This window comes from Mustela erminea, chromosome 14 (genome assembly GCF_009829155.1).
Source record: "Mustela erminea isolate mMusErm1 chromosome 14, mMusErm1.Pri, whole genome shotgun sequence".
NCBI lineage: Eukaryota > Metazoa > Chordata > Mammalia > Carnivora > Mustelidae > Mustela > Mustela erminea.
The window spans coordinates 80857228-80873668 of record NC_045627.1 but is presented as its reverse complement, the minus strand read 5'-3'; positions in this window follow the sequence as shown (position 1 = coordinate 80873668).

Below are 16441 nucleotides of genomic sequence, written 5' to 3'. Positions count from 1 at the left end.
TCTGGAAAAAATGGAACATTCCTTGAGGCAAGGTGTTCTTGCCCTTGAGTGATTCCGAAGGAACTGGTCACACCCTTTCCTGGTCCAGGAACTCTCAGGAATTATGCCAGACACCCCAGTCCTCTCCTAATTCATGAAACCCAAGCTCACCCCCCAAGCTCCAAAACGCACTCACACACACACTCCAGAGCCAAGAGAGGAACACTCTTAGGAACACAGGCTGAAGGCCAAAGTAGTAAATACTTGAGGAGACAGAGGGTAGAGGTAGGTCCTAACCTGTTAGAAGGGTTGAAATTTTCATTTTCTTTTCCTTTCTTTTTAGGATTTATTTTATTTACTTTATTTTTTAAAGATTTATTTATGAGAGAGATAGGGAAAGAGAGAGAACCCAAGCAGGGTGCGGGGCAGAAGAGAGGGAGAGGCAGACTCCCCACTGAGTATTGGTCCTTACCCTAGGACCCTGGAATCGTGACCTTACCCGACTGAGCAACCCAGGTGCTCCAGGGTTGGAATTTTCAAAAGAGGGACTGGGAGACATCAGACTGGGTGGGGAGATTGAATGAAGGCAGGAGGCAGACACTGAAAAACTGGAGAGGACACAGGTAGTATCCATTCTATATTCTCTGAAGGCCTAGACTTCACATCACCTCACCCTCAGTGGCAGGAGGAAAAGACTAAGGCAGATGAAGGCAGAGCTTCCAGCCCTTCTACTGGACTGCTTTAGATGCCTTATTGGACTTTTCACTAAAAGCACAGCTGAACCTCCCCCTACCCCAAGCCAGCTGAGTAATAGCCCTCAAAGTTCTCAGAACCTAATCCTGGAAGGCGAGATCCATTTTCTGAGGTCTGTGTAGCTACTGCTGCTTTTGTCATACTCGCCACAGGGCTGATATCTCTTATTTGGACCTGTCCCTACTCTATAGCACTGAGAAGCCGTGGAGCCTCTGTCAAGCACTGTGCTTCTCCCTGCCCCACTAACTTTCCTGGGGCTGCTGTAACCAGCTCCCACAAATGGGTGGGGGGGGGTTCAAACAACAGAAATCTATTCTCTCATAGTTCTGGAGATCAGAAGTCCAAAATCAGGGTGTTGGCAGGGCCATGTCTCTCTGGAGGCTGTAGGAGAGGATCCTTCCCTGCTTCTTCCTAGCTTCCGGTGACTTCCGGCCATCCTTGGCACTTCTTGGCTGGCAGCTGTGTTCCTGCCATCTCTGCCATCACTGTCACATGTCCTTCCCTCCTCACTCTAATCCAGTATGACATCATCTTAACAACTAATTACATCTGCTAATGCCCTATTTCCAAATAAGATTGCCTTCGTGGGTTCCTCATGGACATGAATTTTGGGAGGACACGATTCAGCCAAGTACACTTGCCCAAGGAACCTTTGTAGGTCTCTTTGGATGGCTTGGTTTTCTTTCATTGCCTCTTTTAATACACCAAACAATTCCTTATGTCTTGAGAAGAAAAATCCATAAAGAGTGTAACAGAAACCTATATGAATTAATTGTCTCATTTTCTTCTATTTCTAGAGAAAAAAGATTTTTCTCTTAAGGAAAGGTAAAACATCAGTCATAAGGGCGTTGAGTATGACAGCAGCCACATTATTAAAGTGTGAATATCGACAGCTGACTCCCTCTGTTCCAGGAGTCTCTCTTGGAAGTGGGCTGTTCCCTGAACTGCTTCTCCTTCCTTGCCCTCAAGGAGGGTCCCATGGTGATGTACCTAGAGCAGATCTCCAAATTGATGGCTTTGTCACCCACCCTTCTCCTCTTTGCCCACCCATGGCCCTTGAAGCTGAGACCCAGAGTAAGGAAGGGTTATGGCTGGTACCCAGCTGTCTTAGCAACTCAGCATTCCACAAGAAAGTGCCACTGACTGTGTGGCTTAACCAATAGGAATTTCTTTCTTCACCTTTGTGGAGGCTAGAAGTCCAAGATCAACATGTCCTCAGGGATGATTTCTTCTGAGGCCCTTCTTGGCTTGCAATTGGCCATCTTCTCACTGTGTTCTCATATGATTATCTCTCTGCCATGTGTTAGACTGTCCTAATCCCCTCTTCTTATATGGACACCAGTCATATGGGATCAGAGCCCACCCATATGACCTTATTTTACCTTAACTGCCTCCTTAAAGACTCTATCTCTAAATACAGTCATAGTGTCATAGTTTGAGGACTTCATTGTAAGAATTTGTAGGGGACACAGTTCAGCTCATAATAACAGTCAAAGATTTCTTCAGCTTACATACTCCTCTTCCCATCAATCCTAGCCATGCTTGGGGGGCCATCCAATCACCCTACAAGATATTGAATCTTTTCTCTAAGCAGATAAATAGATAGATAGATAGATAGATAGATAGATAGATGATAGATAGATATAAACCAGATACTTGCAATAATCTACCCATGACTAATGTATTCTGTGAAGTTCTTGGATCATTGAGAATACCTATTAAAATGATCATTTCAGAGACATATTGCAAATATTTTATTAACTGAGAAAATGGAAAAAAACAAGAGTTGGGAAATTTAGTTTCATTATTAATCTAATTGAAAACAACAGGTTTGCTGGGTGCTAAAAATAGTACCCGTGTCTGAGCGAGCCAGATGACTGAGAATAATCAGTTTTTTAGAAAAATCATAAAAGCCTCAATCATAATGAAGACTTATGAGAAAGAGTCTTCTTCTTAGAGTACTCAAAAAGGGTAAGCAAAGGGCAATAAAAAGTTCAAATTTCAGAGAAAGAATGAGAGCCAAACGGTTGTGTGCCTAGAAGAAAAAGACGTAACAGCTAACCATATTCACTCTAGAAGGAGTGAACAGTGATGCTGCAAAGTAGGCATGCAAAAAATATGCCTGGCACCAAGACAGAGGAGTTCTTTTTTTTTTTTTTTAAGATTTTATTTATTTATTTGACAGACAGAGATCGCAAGTAGGCAGAGAGGCAGATAGAGAGAGAGGAAGAGAAGCAGGTAACCTGCTGAGCAGAGAGCCCAATGTGGGGCTCAATCCCAGGACTCTGGGACCAGGACCTGAGCCGAAGGCAGAGGCTTTAACCCCCTGAGCCACCCAGGTGCCCCATTTTTTTTTTAATTCTCATTTTACAGCATCTGGTTTTTTTTTCCTAAGATTTTATTTATTCATTTGACAAAGAGCGGGAGAGCACAAGCAGGGGGAACAGTAAAGGGAGTGGGAGAAGCAGACTCCACTGAGCAGAGAGCCCAATGCGGAGCTGGATCCCAGGACACTGGGATTTTGACCTGAATGGAACACAGCCACTTAACCATCTGAGCCACCCAGGCACGCAGGACATGGGATTCCTATTTCAGTAGGTAAAACAAAAATTGTTTTGGAGGTAGAAGACAAGCTTATCACTAATGATGATGTAATTAAGCCATGGATCCTTTCTCGGGTCATCAGCTCAATGTCAATTCCAGGCTGTATGTGCCTGTAGCAGTAGGAGATGTAAAAAAAAAAAACAAAAAACAAAAACAAAACAAAACAAAACAAAACCAAAAACCAAAAAACCCATGAGGTCGACAAGATTTATATCAATTTCACAGATTAAACAATAAAAACCATAATCTACAGAATTGTCAAATCACTATATTGTACACCCGCAACTAATATAACACTGTATGTTAACTATACTGGAATTAAAATAAACACACACACACACAGAACCCCACAGTGCTAGGGATGCATGCCATTTATACTCATCTTTGCAACCCAAACAGTGAGGGAATATAGTCAATTAAATATCTTCCTCTGTTCTAAGTCTGTGCATGGATTGAAAGAAAACAGCTGAGCTCCTGATAGAATGGGAAAATAACGCCTTTGCTTAGGTGACACCCATGACATCAGAACAAGAATTATTGTCAGGTACCAAAAGGAAAAGGTGTTAAGAGAAAAGATACGAACAAGTTCTGAGGAAAATCCATTTTTAAAAAGGGGGGTGGGTGGCACCTGGGTGGCTCAGTCGTTAAGCGTCTGCCTTCAGCTCAGGTCATGATCCCAGGGTCCTAGGATCGAGCCCCACATAGGGCTCCCTGCTTGGCGGGAAGCCTGCTTCTCTCTCTCCCACTCCCCCTGCTTATGTTCCCTTTCTTTGTGTCAAATAAATAAATAAAATCTTTAGTTTAAAAAAAAAAAAGGAGGCAAAGGAGATAATAATGCTACCTCTGACGATTTTCCACAGCAGCCCTGAGAGCTCAAATTACTTAAAAGACCTATTTTTATTCTGAGGTAATAGGAGGTAAGTATCAGCAGCATGTACAGATGGTTTCCGTGATGCCTGGGTTCTCCTGGCAGGATCTCCAGTCCTGGAGGGAGCAGCACAGGAGAGGAACTAGAGAGAGAATGTCTCTCTTTGTCCTGGAAGCATCTCCCCAGTCAAATATATATTATTTTAACAAAAAAATACTATGTAAAATACCATAAAATTATTAATTATATTAAAATTTCCATCAAAAATCTCAAAGCTACTGAGAGCAAGAATTAGTCCTATTCTGTAGGTTAAAATAAGAAAGGGGACAGAAAGATATGGTCATTTGGTCAGCATTTTAGTTTCTTAGGGCTGCCAGAGTACCACATACTGGGTAGCTTAAAACAATGGAACGTTATTCTCTTACAACTTCAGAAGGCTAGAGGTTCAAAATCAAGTTGTTGGCAAGGCCACACTCCCTCTGAAGTCTCTAGAGGAGAATCCCTCCTTGCCTCTTTTAGCTTCTGGTGGTTGCTGGTAACCTCAGTGTTTCTTGGTTTGTAAGATGCATCACTCCACTTTCTGTCTCCATTGTCCCCATGTGTCTGTGTCCAAATTTTCCTCTTCTTATCAGGCCACAAGCCATTGGATTAGGCCTTCGGTATGACCTTAGCTTGATTACATCGTCAAAGACCCTACTTCCAAATAAGGTCATATTCACATGTACCAGGGGTCAGGACTTGAATATATCTTTTGAGGGGATATAATTCAACCCACAATAGTCATTTTAAGAACAGGACATTGGTATCCAGGGGTAAATATACCCAAAGCCACCAAGGGCCATGTCTCTACAGGCAAAAAGGGAGAAAACGCTGTGTTTACTGGTGAAATGACCCAGCATCTCTCTCTCTGAATAAACTCTAGGAGTTCTTCCCTTTTCTAAGATTCATGATTCTGTGACTTGTAACTTATTGTCTATAGATAGATAGAATCTGTCTATAATGTCTTTTGTGACTTTTCCATTACAAAAAGTTCACATTCCTATCCGTAAAGCTGATATCAGTGTTTTTCCTAGGAAACTTCTTCCAAAATGGAATGGTCTGCTCTAAACGATTTATCTGTTCTTTAGAATGAAAGGAGAAGAATGTCTATGGAAGGAAAAACATAATAAAATGGATATTTTGAGCTTCTATTCAGCTTAAGACTCTGTGATTGCTCCATCAGTCTACTTAATGCCATGTACATAATCATCCCCATTAAGGAATATGGCAGATGAGAGGCAGAGCACTTGAGACCTTGCCAAGGTCTCCTAGGCCCTAAGAAGGTAGAGAGTGAGCTAAAGACAGGTGCATCCTTCCTTTGACCCTAGGAGAAAGACAACTGCAACTAGAGAGAAGAAGCGAGAGGATGGTGTGGAAGGCCTGGAATGGAAGCATCCTTCCTTCCCTCTGAACCAAGCAATGGTTTGTTTAGGAGCTGCTGTCTCTGTTTGTGCAGTATGGCCACTGCCGAAGAGAACCAGAGTAAGCCACTCACGCAACACCCTACAATAGGGGCCCATTGTCATGTGAGTCACGTGACTGTGACCTAAGTATTATTCCCCTCAACTGTGCCATGCTTTGTTGTGAGGCTAGAGAAAACCATGAAATGTAATCATTCTTTCTTAGTCTGGAGGAGAACCAACAAAATTGAATGATTCATTCATGGGTGACCCCACATGGTTTCATTCTACCCCACAACATTCTTTGTCCTCCTTCTCCTTAAAAGCATTTATTCTCTCAATAACTAGTATGTACTAGTTTTCACAAGCTGATGACAGCTTAATGCAGCTTAAAACCCAATAATTTTTTTTTACCTTCCACTTCTCCTTTTTAACTTGTGTTACTTCACTTCTTCACTTTCTGCTCTTCCGAACTATTTTATATTGCCTTCTTTCTCGGTGGCGTTTTCCTGTATCCTCACTTTCTTTTTTCTTTCTTCAAACAGTTTCCAAATCATGCCAGATGTTTGACTCTCTCTTCCTTCTGGTTCTCTGCAGAATCATCAAAACTGAGAACTTAAGGGGAAAAAGGAATTTTCAGGTAGTTTGATGGCATTGTTTTACAGATGAAGGGCTAAGATCTAGGGAATTTAAGACATTTCCCCAAAGTGGGGCATCTGGGTGGCTCAGTCAGTTGGGTGTCTGCCTTTAGCTCAGGTCATGATCCCAGGGTGCTGGGATTGAGCACCACAGCGAGCTCTCTGCTCAGCAGGGAGCCTGCTTCTCCCTCTCCTTCCGTCTGCCACTCCCCCCGGCTTATGCTCTCTCTCTCTCTGTGTGTGTGTGTCAAATAAATAAATAAATAAATAAATAAATAAATAAATCTTAAAGAGAGAGAGAGAGAGAGAGAGACTTTTCTCCAAAGTGCTACAGTTAATTTGTGGAAGGACCAAGCCCTACAACCCAGGTGCCTTGATTACAATGCAGCACTGATTCTTTCTCCGTACCTAATTCCACATTCATATAAGAAATCTGCATATCCCTGTCATCTGCACTGATCGCTTGTGCTGTGCAATAATGTCAAATCATAGGCTCTGGGTCCTTAAGGACCAAATTTTAAAAGTTATTCTGTACTTAAAATGTTTGAGTCATTCCTAGGTAGATGGCAGAAGTAGTCACAAAAATTTGTAAAATGTGACATCCTTATTACTTTTTACAAAAAAGAGAACTACAAAGGAGAAAAAAGTGGGGGGAAATCTTGATACAGTAATACCAACAGCAAAAGTGTTAAGAAAGTAAGAGGAAGTGAAATTATATGACTCAAAAATATACTCATGGTATACTCATAAATTTCCCTCGTGAGCACAACCCAATAATAAACATTTAGGTCATAGGTCAAACAAGTAACTAGAATCAACAGCACTGTTTTCCATGAACTAGAATGGGACCAAATGTTAGCCAGTGTTGTGTCCCCGATGGTCCTCACAGTTCCTGATGCATCATCACAAGTGCTCAGTGCACTTGTCTAATACATGCTGGTTGAAGGAGATACATGGTCTACAGAAAGCTAGGTTAGAAGATTGCCTTAGCTGGGCTCGGAGTTCTTTTAACACCAAGATTCCATAACTCTAATTTTGAAAAGCAGTCCCAAAATGTTACCAATTAGAAATAAAGAATCTGCAGTTATGAACTTCCTCCACTTCTCAGATGTTGAGATGCATGTATATATGGATACGATTTGAATCCCTTGGGTGTAAGGACAGCAACCAACTCAAGCTAGCTTCAGCAAAAAAGAGAGTTTCTCATGTGACACGAATGTGTTAAATGGAACCTGGTACTCATCAAATATTCCATGTGTTCCTCCACATTCCCCAACCTCCCTTGCAGTCCATTTGGGGCCATGAGACTGGACCTAACCAATGGATTGTGACACGCATCACTTTTGGACCGAGGCAGTTATGAGCGACTCCACCTACTCGAAGACATTATGCTCACATGGAGTGAAATAAGCCGGTCACAAAGGGACAAATATTGTCTGATTCCACTTATAAGAAGTACATAAAATGGTCAACACTTGGTTGCCAAGGCTCGGGGAGCAGGGGGAGATGAGGAGTTATTGTGTAAGGGGTATGGAATTTCAGTTTGGTAAATGAGGAAATTCTGAGATGATGATGGTGATGGTTGCATGATAATGTGATTGTACTCAATGACACTGGACTGTACACCCAATAATGGCTACCAGGGTGAGTTTCATGTTATGTATCTCTCAACACAATAAAAAAAAAAACAGCAGACAAATAGAAAAGCAAGGGGGAGATAAGTTGTATGGCACCAAATCAAGAGGGAGAAGAAATTACACACATATATTTGTTTCTGTTTTTAAAAGGAAAATAAACATAACTTTTTCATTGCTAACTTTAGTGGAAAGGAGGGAACAGGGTAGCGGGAACAGGGCAACAAATTAGATTTATCTAAATATACTTTGTAGATTGGATTTTGAAACTCTGCAGATATATTACATAATTATAAAATAAAATTAACAATAAAAAAAAAAAAGGTGGCTGCATCCCCTCTCTCTCTCTCTCTTCCTCTACTCCAGTAAGCTTGTAGGCCACCTCTTCTGGATGACGTAGGTATAAGAGAAGGAGCTGCCGGACTGCTTAAGACTTCAAAGGGAGGCAAGAAATAATTTGGGTTAAGGTACTGAAATGCTGGGCGCCTGGGTGTCTCAGTGAGTTAAAGCCTTTGCCTTCGGCTCAGGTCATGATCTCAGGGTCCTGAGATTGAGTCCTGCACCGGGCTCACTGCTCAGCGGGGAGCCTGCTTCCTCCTCTCTCTCTGCCTGCCTCTCTGCCTGCTTGTGATCTCTGTCAAATAAATAAATAAAGTCTTTAAAAAAAAAAAAAAAGGTACCTAAATGCTGTGGAAACTAGGATAGAGTGCTTTGACCAATGTAGCCTCTGATGTAGTGTGGTCTGGACCATGCTACGTTCTCAGGACCTGTTGCTCAGATTGTCTCTAAACTGGGGGGCACAGATGCAGCCAGGCCTCCTACAGCCCTGGAACCAAGAAGGACTGAAAACCATTTAGACTTCCTGTCAGACTCATATCTCTTCCTCTTTGAACTTCTGTTGTTTTTGTATTTCTTTCATGTAGAGACCAGTTTTCTCTGTTTCTCTCACCACATGATAAACAGAAGCTAACCTGGGACGCCTGGGTGGCTCAGTTGGTTAAGCAGCTGCCTTCGGCTCAGGTTATGATCCCAGCGTCCTGGGATTGAGTCCCGCATCGGGCTCCTTGCTCCGCAGGGAGCCTGCTTCTCCCTCTGACTCTGCCTTCCACTCTGTCTGCCTGTGCTCGCTCTCACTCGCTCTCTCTCTGACAAATAAATAAATAAATAATCTTTAAAAAACAAAAAAAAAACAGAAGCTAACCAGCCCACAACTCAGACATTTATATCTCCTCTAGTCAAGAGACAAGTTCAGATACTGTCCTGAGTCCCCTGAAGAAAGGACGCTACTGGCTTAGCTGGGGTCAAGCGTCCGTTCGTGGTCTAATAATACTGTCACTGGGGGAGGATTCCATTCCCCTCTCACCCCTGTTGTGACTGGGGCAAGCAGTTACCCAAGAGAAGTCTCCGGCAGCCTGCAGAAGGCAAGCCCTGCAGAATGACTCTCATGGTTAGGGTATGGGTTCCACGATCCAAAATAACAATGGCATAAAGAAGAGAAAACAGGTTTTTTTCTCTTCCCTTGAAAAGGCATTTTAGGATTTGTATAGTGGGTATAGTGAGTTGAATAGTGTCTCCCCAAAATTCATGTCCATATGCAACCTCAGAACGTGACCTTATTTGGAAATACGGTCTTTGTGGATGTAATCAGTTAAAGATCTAAAGATGAAATCATCCTTGATTTAGGGTAAGCGCCATATTCAATGACTGGTATCTTTATAAGAGGAGAGGAGGGGCACCTGGATGGCTCAGTCAGTTAAGTGTCCGCCTCTCGGTTTTGGCTCAGGTCACAGTCTCAGGGTCCTGAGATCCAGCCCACGTGGGGCTCCACACTCAGCGGAGAGTCTGCCTGAAGATTCTCTCCCTCTGCCCCTTCCCCCACCCATCTCTCTCTAAAATAAATAAATAAATCTTTTAAAAAGGTAATAAGAGGAGAGGACACAGGAAACACAGAGCAAAAGGCCATGTGACAAGGAGGCAGAGAGTGACGCGATGCTGCCACCAGCCAAGGAACAGCTGGGGCTCTAGAAGCTGGAAAAGGCAGGAAAGATCCTTCTCTAGGGTCTTCAGAGAAAACATAGACGCCAGAACTGTGAAAGAATAAATTTCTGCTGTTTTGAGCCACAAGGATAGTGGTGATTTGTTATGGCAGCCCCAGGAAACTAATCCAGTGTTTCTCTGGGCATCTGGGACCCACGCTACTTCCAGCTTCCTTTCCATCATCCCCAGGAGGTAGCCCTTGTCTGCATGGTCCAGCGTGGATCTCCAGTCTTTGTAGTCACTGAGCATTAGGAAGGAGGGCAAAAGGAGCTCACTCCCTCCTTTTAAGGACATATCTTGTGGTAGCACCCACTTGCATTCCATAGCCAAGCCTAGCTGCAGACGTTACTCTGGGTCGGCAAAGGCTCAGCTAAAACTTAGGTTGCTATTACCAAGGAAGAGGAGGGGAAAAGATATTGATATGCAATGAACAGTTTCTACCCCTACGATGAAATATTTCTAAAGGTTTTGGGATTTTGTTTGTTGGCTTCCTAGCCTCTTATTTTATATTTTAACAAAAAATTCAAGGACAGACTTTTGGAAATTTCGTTGCATCTGGATGTTGAATAATGGACCGGGGCCAGAGAAAATCAGTGGGAAAAGCATTCCAGCCCAAAAGGCAGCCTGAGCGAGCACACAGAGACCTTCACTTAAATTAATCACTTTGTCAGGAAATCCGGCCTGGTTCCCCAAATTAGGTTACCTCCCTCTGTCTCACACCCATCAGTCTGAAGTTCTCCTTTATAGCACTCACTGTTCTTATTCAAGTGTGTTGACCTGGTAAAGGAAAACTCGTTAAGGTCAGAGACTGTGTCCACCTTGATCACTCACCATGTCCCCAGCACCTAGTTCAGTACCCGGTACACAGTAGGTGCTCAACAAATATTTGTGATCGAATGACTGTGGGGACTAAGGTAGGAGACTGCAGGTTTCGGAAAGATCAGGAAGGCATAGGATCAATACAGAGGCACATTAAGGAGCTAACCAGAATGAAGACTAACTAGAAACTCGGGCCAGATTTTGTGAACAGCGGGGTCTATTACTTTTTTAAAGCAGAGGTTTGCTTTAAGATGGGGTGGTAGTGGTATACAGGATTTCTTCTTTTATAACGGAAATAATGATACTTATTTGGTAGCATGTTGGGTGGAAGCAATGAGATCATATTGTCTGGCTCATTAAAGGTACCCAATCAACAGCAGCTATTACTAGAGGAGGGAAAGGCTGGGGTACATAAATCAGTTCACTTTTTATCTGGCAAATTTTTCATGAGAGCCCCAAGTGAGTCTGTAAGAGGGTCATTCACACTGCCCCTCTCCAGGACGCACACCAGTGGAATATAGGTCCAAGAATCTCTAGCCAGAGAGGAAACCAAAAACCAACCTTCATGCAAAGCTCCAGTCAAAACTGGATTTGACCATGGCTTAACCCTAGGCCTACGGGAGATGTAGTCCTCCTCTCTTGCCACTGAGCTGAACCGATAGGGCCCTCAGGGCAAGGGTCCCTGGACCTACCCTCCTTGCCACCGTGGAGGTGTTTGGAATGAGAGAATGACAGATCCCCACTCTCCTCTTCCTCAGGAGGGTGGCCGGGTCGCGGAGAGCTAACCATGTAAGAGCATCACATGCGAATTCAGGAAATGAAAGAAGGGAGGAGCCTGGGGCTCTGCCTTTAAGACCAGTTACCAACCCCCGCACCCGCACCTCCCCGCTGAGGAGAGCACTGCGGTCAAACTGGCCGTCTCCCCAGGAGGAGGAAGCGATCAAAGCAGAGGAGGACAGTGGTGAGATTGTTTCCTCCAATATTCTCCCAAAGGCGGAGAGAAGCAGGAATTTTCTCCCTTACCTCCTGGGTCTCAAGAGGAACTACAGTTTTACCTGGTTCTCTCTAAGCTGCCGGGCACTGAAGGTTGGGGAGGAGGTTCCTGGGCGAAGAAGAGGATATACACAGGTATGGAGTCATCAGTGAGTGTGGCAAGTCCAGAAAACAGTCTGTAGTGAATTTTGTTGAAAGCATAGTGAGTGTGCAGAGGAAGCAACAGAACGGTCTTAACAGGTGGGCAGGAACAAGACAGCGTGTCAAGACTTACTAAGTTAAAGAAATGTGTCTGCTATGGTTTCAATATCTGTGTCCTCCTCAAATTCATGTGTTGAAATGCTGACCGCCACCCCATGTGATGGTATTAGCAGGTGGGGTTTTGACAGCGGATGAGGTCGGGAGGCGGAGTCCTCACGAGTGGGATTCGTGCCTTATAAAAGAGGGCTCCAGAGAGATCTCTAGCCCCTTCCACCCTGTGAGGACAGAGCAAGAAGTCTGTAATCCAGAAGAGGGTCCTCATCCAACCAGGCCCTGATTTAGGACACCCACCCTCCAGAACTGTGAGAAATAAAACCTACCCAGTCTGAAGTACTTTGTTATCTAGCAGCCTCGATGGACTGAGACAGAAATAAAAAATGAGAAACAGACATCATATTTATCCATGAAATACTAGAAGCATTCTCATTAACTTAAGACAGGACAAGGACGCCTGTTATTCCTGATAGTCAGCATTTTTCTGGAATTTCTAGATAATGCAAAACATGATTTAAAAAAAAAAAGAATAGGAGGTATAACAATTAGAAAAGATAAGACAAGCTTATCTTCACTTACAGGTGCGATTGTCTATCTCTTCCTTTAGGACAGAAACTGCTGAATTGGAGATTCTATTAGTGCCATAACAAAATAAGAGAGCCAGGGGGCTTAGACAAAAGAAATGCTATTTTCTTCCGTTCTGGAGGCTGGAAGGCCACAGTCAAGGCGTCAGCAGGTTTGGGTTTTCCCGAGGCCTCTCTCCTGGCTGCCTTCTGTGCCCTCACACGGCCTTTTCTGTGTGTGAGCTCATCCCCGGTGTCTCTTACTCCTCTTACGGAGAATCCCATAAGGGCCCCACCGTTACGATTTCATTTACCTTAATTATCTCCCCATACGCCCAAAGACAGTCACACTGAGGATTAAGGCTTTAATGTATGAATTTGGGGGAGATGCCATTCAGTTCATAGCAGAGACTAAGGTCTATGGCCATTACGGGGCTTCTGGAGATCTTCTCTCCTGAACTGATCAAAGAGAGGGGTGAGTCTGGGAGAGAGACAGAGACCCAGTTTGAGCAAGCAGGCGAAGCACTCCCCCACCCCCCGCCAGTCTCTCTACTTGTCCTGGGAAGAGCAAGCGGGAAAGAAAGGGAGCAGGTGTGTTACCCTCCCTTCGGGTTCTCTCTCCCTCGGGTTACCTGGAGAGCTTTACAGTTGTAAACTCCTGGACCCCGCCCACATAATTTTTTAGGTAACTGGTTTGGGGGAGTCTGGGCCTGGGTACCTTTTTTTCCATGGAGATACACTTCACATACCACAAAATGTACCTTTCTAAAGTTCTGTGACTATCACTGATATATAGTTCCAGAATATTTTCATCATTCCGGAAGGAAGCCACAGACCCCTCATCAGTCACTCCCCATTCCTCCTTTCCCCTACCCCCAGCAACCAGCAATATACTTTCTTTCTCTAGAGATTTGTCTGTGGGAGACATTCATATAAACGGAATCATACAACATGCAGCCTTTTGTGTCTGGCTTTTTTCATGGGCTTGTGTACTTTTTTGGGGGGAGAATCTTGCTTAACGTACAGCTGGAGTTAAGCACCACTGGGCTAGCAGAAGTCCTCTCATAGAAAGGACAGAACTTCCAGAGGAATTTCTCTGAGTCTCCCTTAGGGTGAGCCCATAGCAAAAGAGATTCCCAGCCGCTCCCGCAGAAAAAGCTGGTAAAGGGCTCGGATTGGCCGGCTTGGGTAACATGGTGGCCCACATGATCACTCCTTTGAACGTTAGCCTGAGAAAAATGAAGGAATCACTGAAGGGTTTTACACAGGGGAGGACAAAGTCAGATTTAGAAACATTTACTTGACTTAGGAGTTTAAATTACTAAGGAAAATCAATTAACCTTTAGACCCAGTGTACTAAGAGTCTGACTCAATGATGCTACTAATAAAAAAAGATATGCTCTGTAATGAAGTGAATGTTTGTGTCCCCCCAGAATTCACATGTTGAAACCTTACCCCCTACCCACCATGTGATGCTATTTGGAGGTAAAACCTTGGGGACACAGTTAGGTTTAGATGAGGTCATGAACGTGCCCCCCTCCCCATGATGGGATTAATAGCCGTCTAAGATAGAAGAAGATAGTTGTTTGCAAGCTGAAAGGAGCATCTTCATAGAACCCAGCCATTCTGGCTCCTGGTTCTAGGAACTTTCCAGCCTTTAGAGGTGTGAGAAATAAATTTTATTGGTTAATCCACAGTATTTTGTTATGGAGCCCAACCTAACTAGAATATTCTCTAAATCCAGTTACCAATATACAGAAAATACAGAAGACAGGATCTAATGAAATGACACTGTGGGGTTGAAATCAGTGAAAACCCAGATCAGCAAACCCTACACCACAGACCACAAGTTTCTTTTTTTCTTTCACTAAATACCCTGCTAGGAAAAAAGATGGAGAACCAACAGATGAAAAGACTTGTAAAGGCACAGCAGTTGGGGCACCTGTGTGGTTCAGTCAGTTGAGTGTCTGCCTTCAGCTCAAGTCATGATCTTGGGGTTCTGGGATCAAACCCCGTGTTGGGATCCCTGCTCTGTGGAGCCTACTTATCCCTCTCCCAATGCCCCCACCCGTGCTCTATCTCTCTCAAATAAATAAACAAAATCTTAAAGAAAAAAAAACCCAACAACTAATCACAATGTATGGACGTTACTTAGATACTAATTTTTTAAAAAATGTGTGACATTTATGAGACAGTTGAAAATAAGAACACTAGATATTTGATGATGTAAAGAATTATTAATTCTTTTTATGTGTGGTAATGGTATTTTAAAATCTCTTTTAGAAATCCTTACTGAAATATTTATGAATGAAATGAAGGGATATATGGGCTTTGCTTCACAATATTATGTGAGGGGGGAGTGGGTTGGGATAGGGATGGGGCAAGCCTAACCTGGGTTGATGGTTGTTGGGGCTGGAGGGGAAGGAACATAAGAACATTATAATCTGTCCCCTTTAGTGTATGTTCAAAATTGGGCATAACAAGAAGTTAAAAAGTAACAAAGTATATATTTCTATTAAAGCAGCCAACATATTTATCCATGAAATACTAGAGGCATTCTCATTAACTTAAGCAACAGGATAAGGAAGACTGCCTTCACTGCTTGGTAGTAGTTTGCATCTCTGTGCATACACAAAAGTACTAAAACTATATTTCTTTTAAAAAGGAGGAAGGAGGGGCACCTGGCCGGCTCAGTAAGTAGAGCATGTGACTCGACCTGGGGTCATGAATTCAAGCCCCACACTGGGCATAGAGCTTACATAAAAATAAATAAATGGGTAATAAAAAGGAGGAAGGAGGGGTGCCTGGGGGGCTCAGTGGGTTAAGTCTCTGCCTTTGGCTCAGGTCGTGATCTCAGGGTCCTGGGATCAAGTCCCACATCGGGCTCTCTGCTTAGCAGGGAGCCTGCTTCCTCCTCTCTCTCTCTCTCTCTGCTTGCCTCGCTGCCTACTTGTGATCTCTGTCTGTCAAATAAATAAATAAAATCTTAAAAAAAAAAAAAGGGAAGAAGGAAAAGAACACTTTTTGTGGGAGTAACTGGGTTTGGGTTTGAAAAACTGAAGGTACAGAGACATGTTAGGAGGCTCTTCGAACGACCCCAGGAATGATGGTGGAGGCAGGAGGGAGAAAGAAAAGTACATAGAAAGTAGACCACTGAGTGTTTGGTATATTAAGAAATTATTGCAGTTCTTTTGTGTTGGGTATTTGGTTGGTGTGGAGAGTGATGGAGAGATAGACATTGACTATGGTGTCCAAACTCTGGCTTGGGGGAGGAGGTGGCAGTATCTGCAGAAGTGGAAAACACCAGGAGAGGAGAAAGTCTGAGGGGGAGGTGGTGAGTTCAAGTGTACACACAAGGACTGCAACATTCCTGTGGGACATCCAGGGCAGCTGTCCAGGTGGTGAAGAGGTCTGGGAGGAGGTCAGGCAGATGAAGTTGGAACCGATTCGTGCAGAGCAGGTAATTATGAGCATGTGGGAGAACGAGACTGCCCGGAGAGGGACTAGAAAGAAAGAGAGGAGTCTGGAGAAGGAAGGAAAATCAGGGCTGAGAGGAAGGTCAGCGCTGAGAGGAGAGGTAGGAGCCCGTAAGGCTAGAAGGAAGCAGACAGCAAAGCAGGAGAAGAATGAAGGACTGTCCATTTTATGGAGGCCATAGAAAAGGGAGCAGGAGCAAGGTCAATAGCTTCAAAGCTGCTAAACATCCACATACAGAAGGAACTGAAACTCTCCATTGGATTCAACAACAAAGACCTTGTTCATGACCTCAGTGAGAGCAGATTTCAGGCGGCCAAACACATGCACCAATCGCCTTGGGTTAGAGAGGGCCATGAGAGGAAACAAAGATGCTTCTCACGGC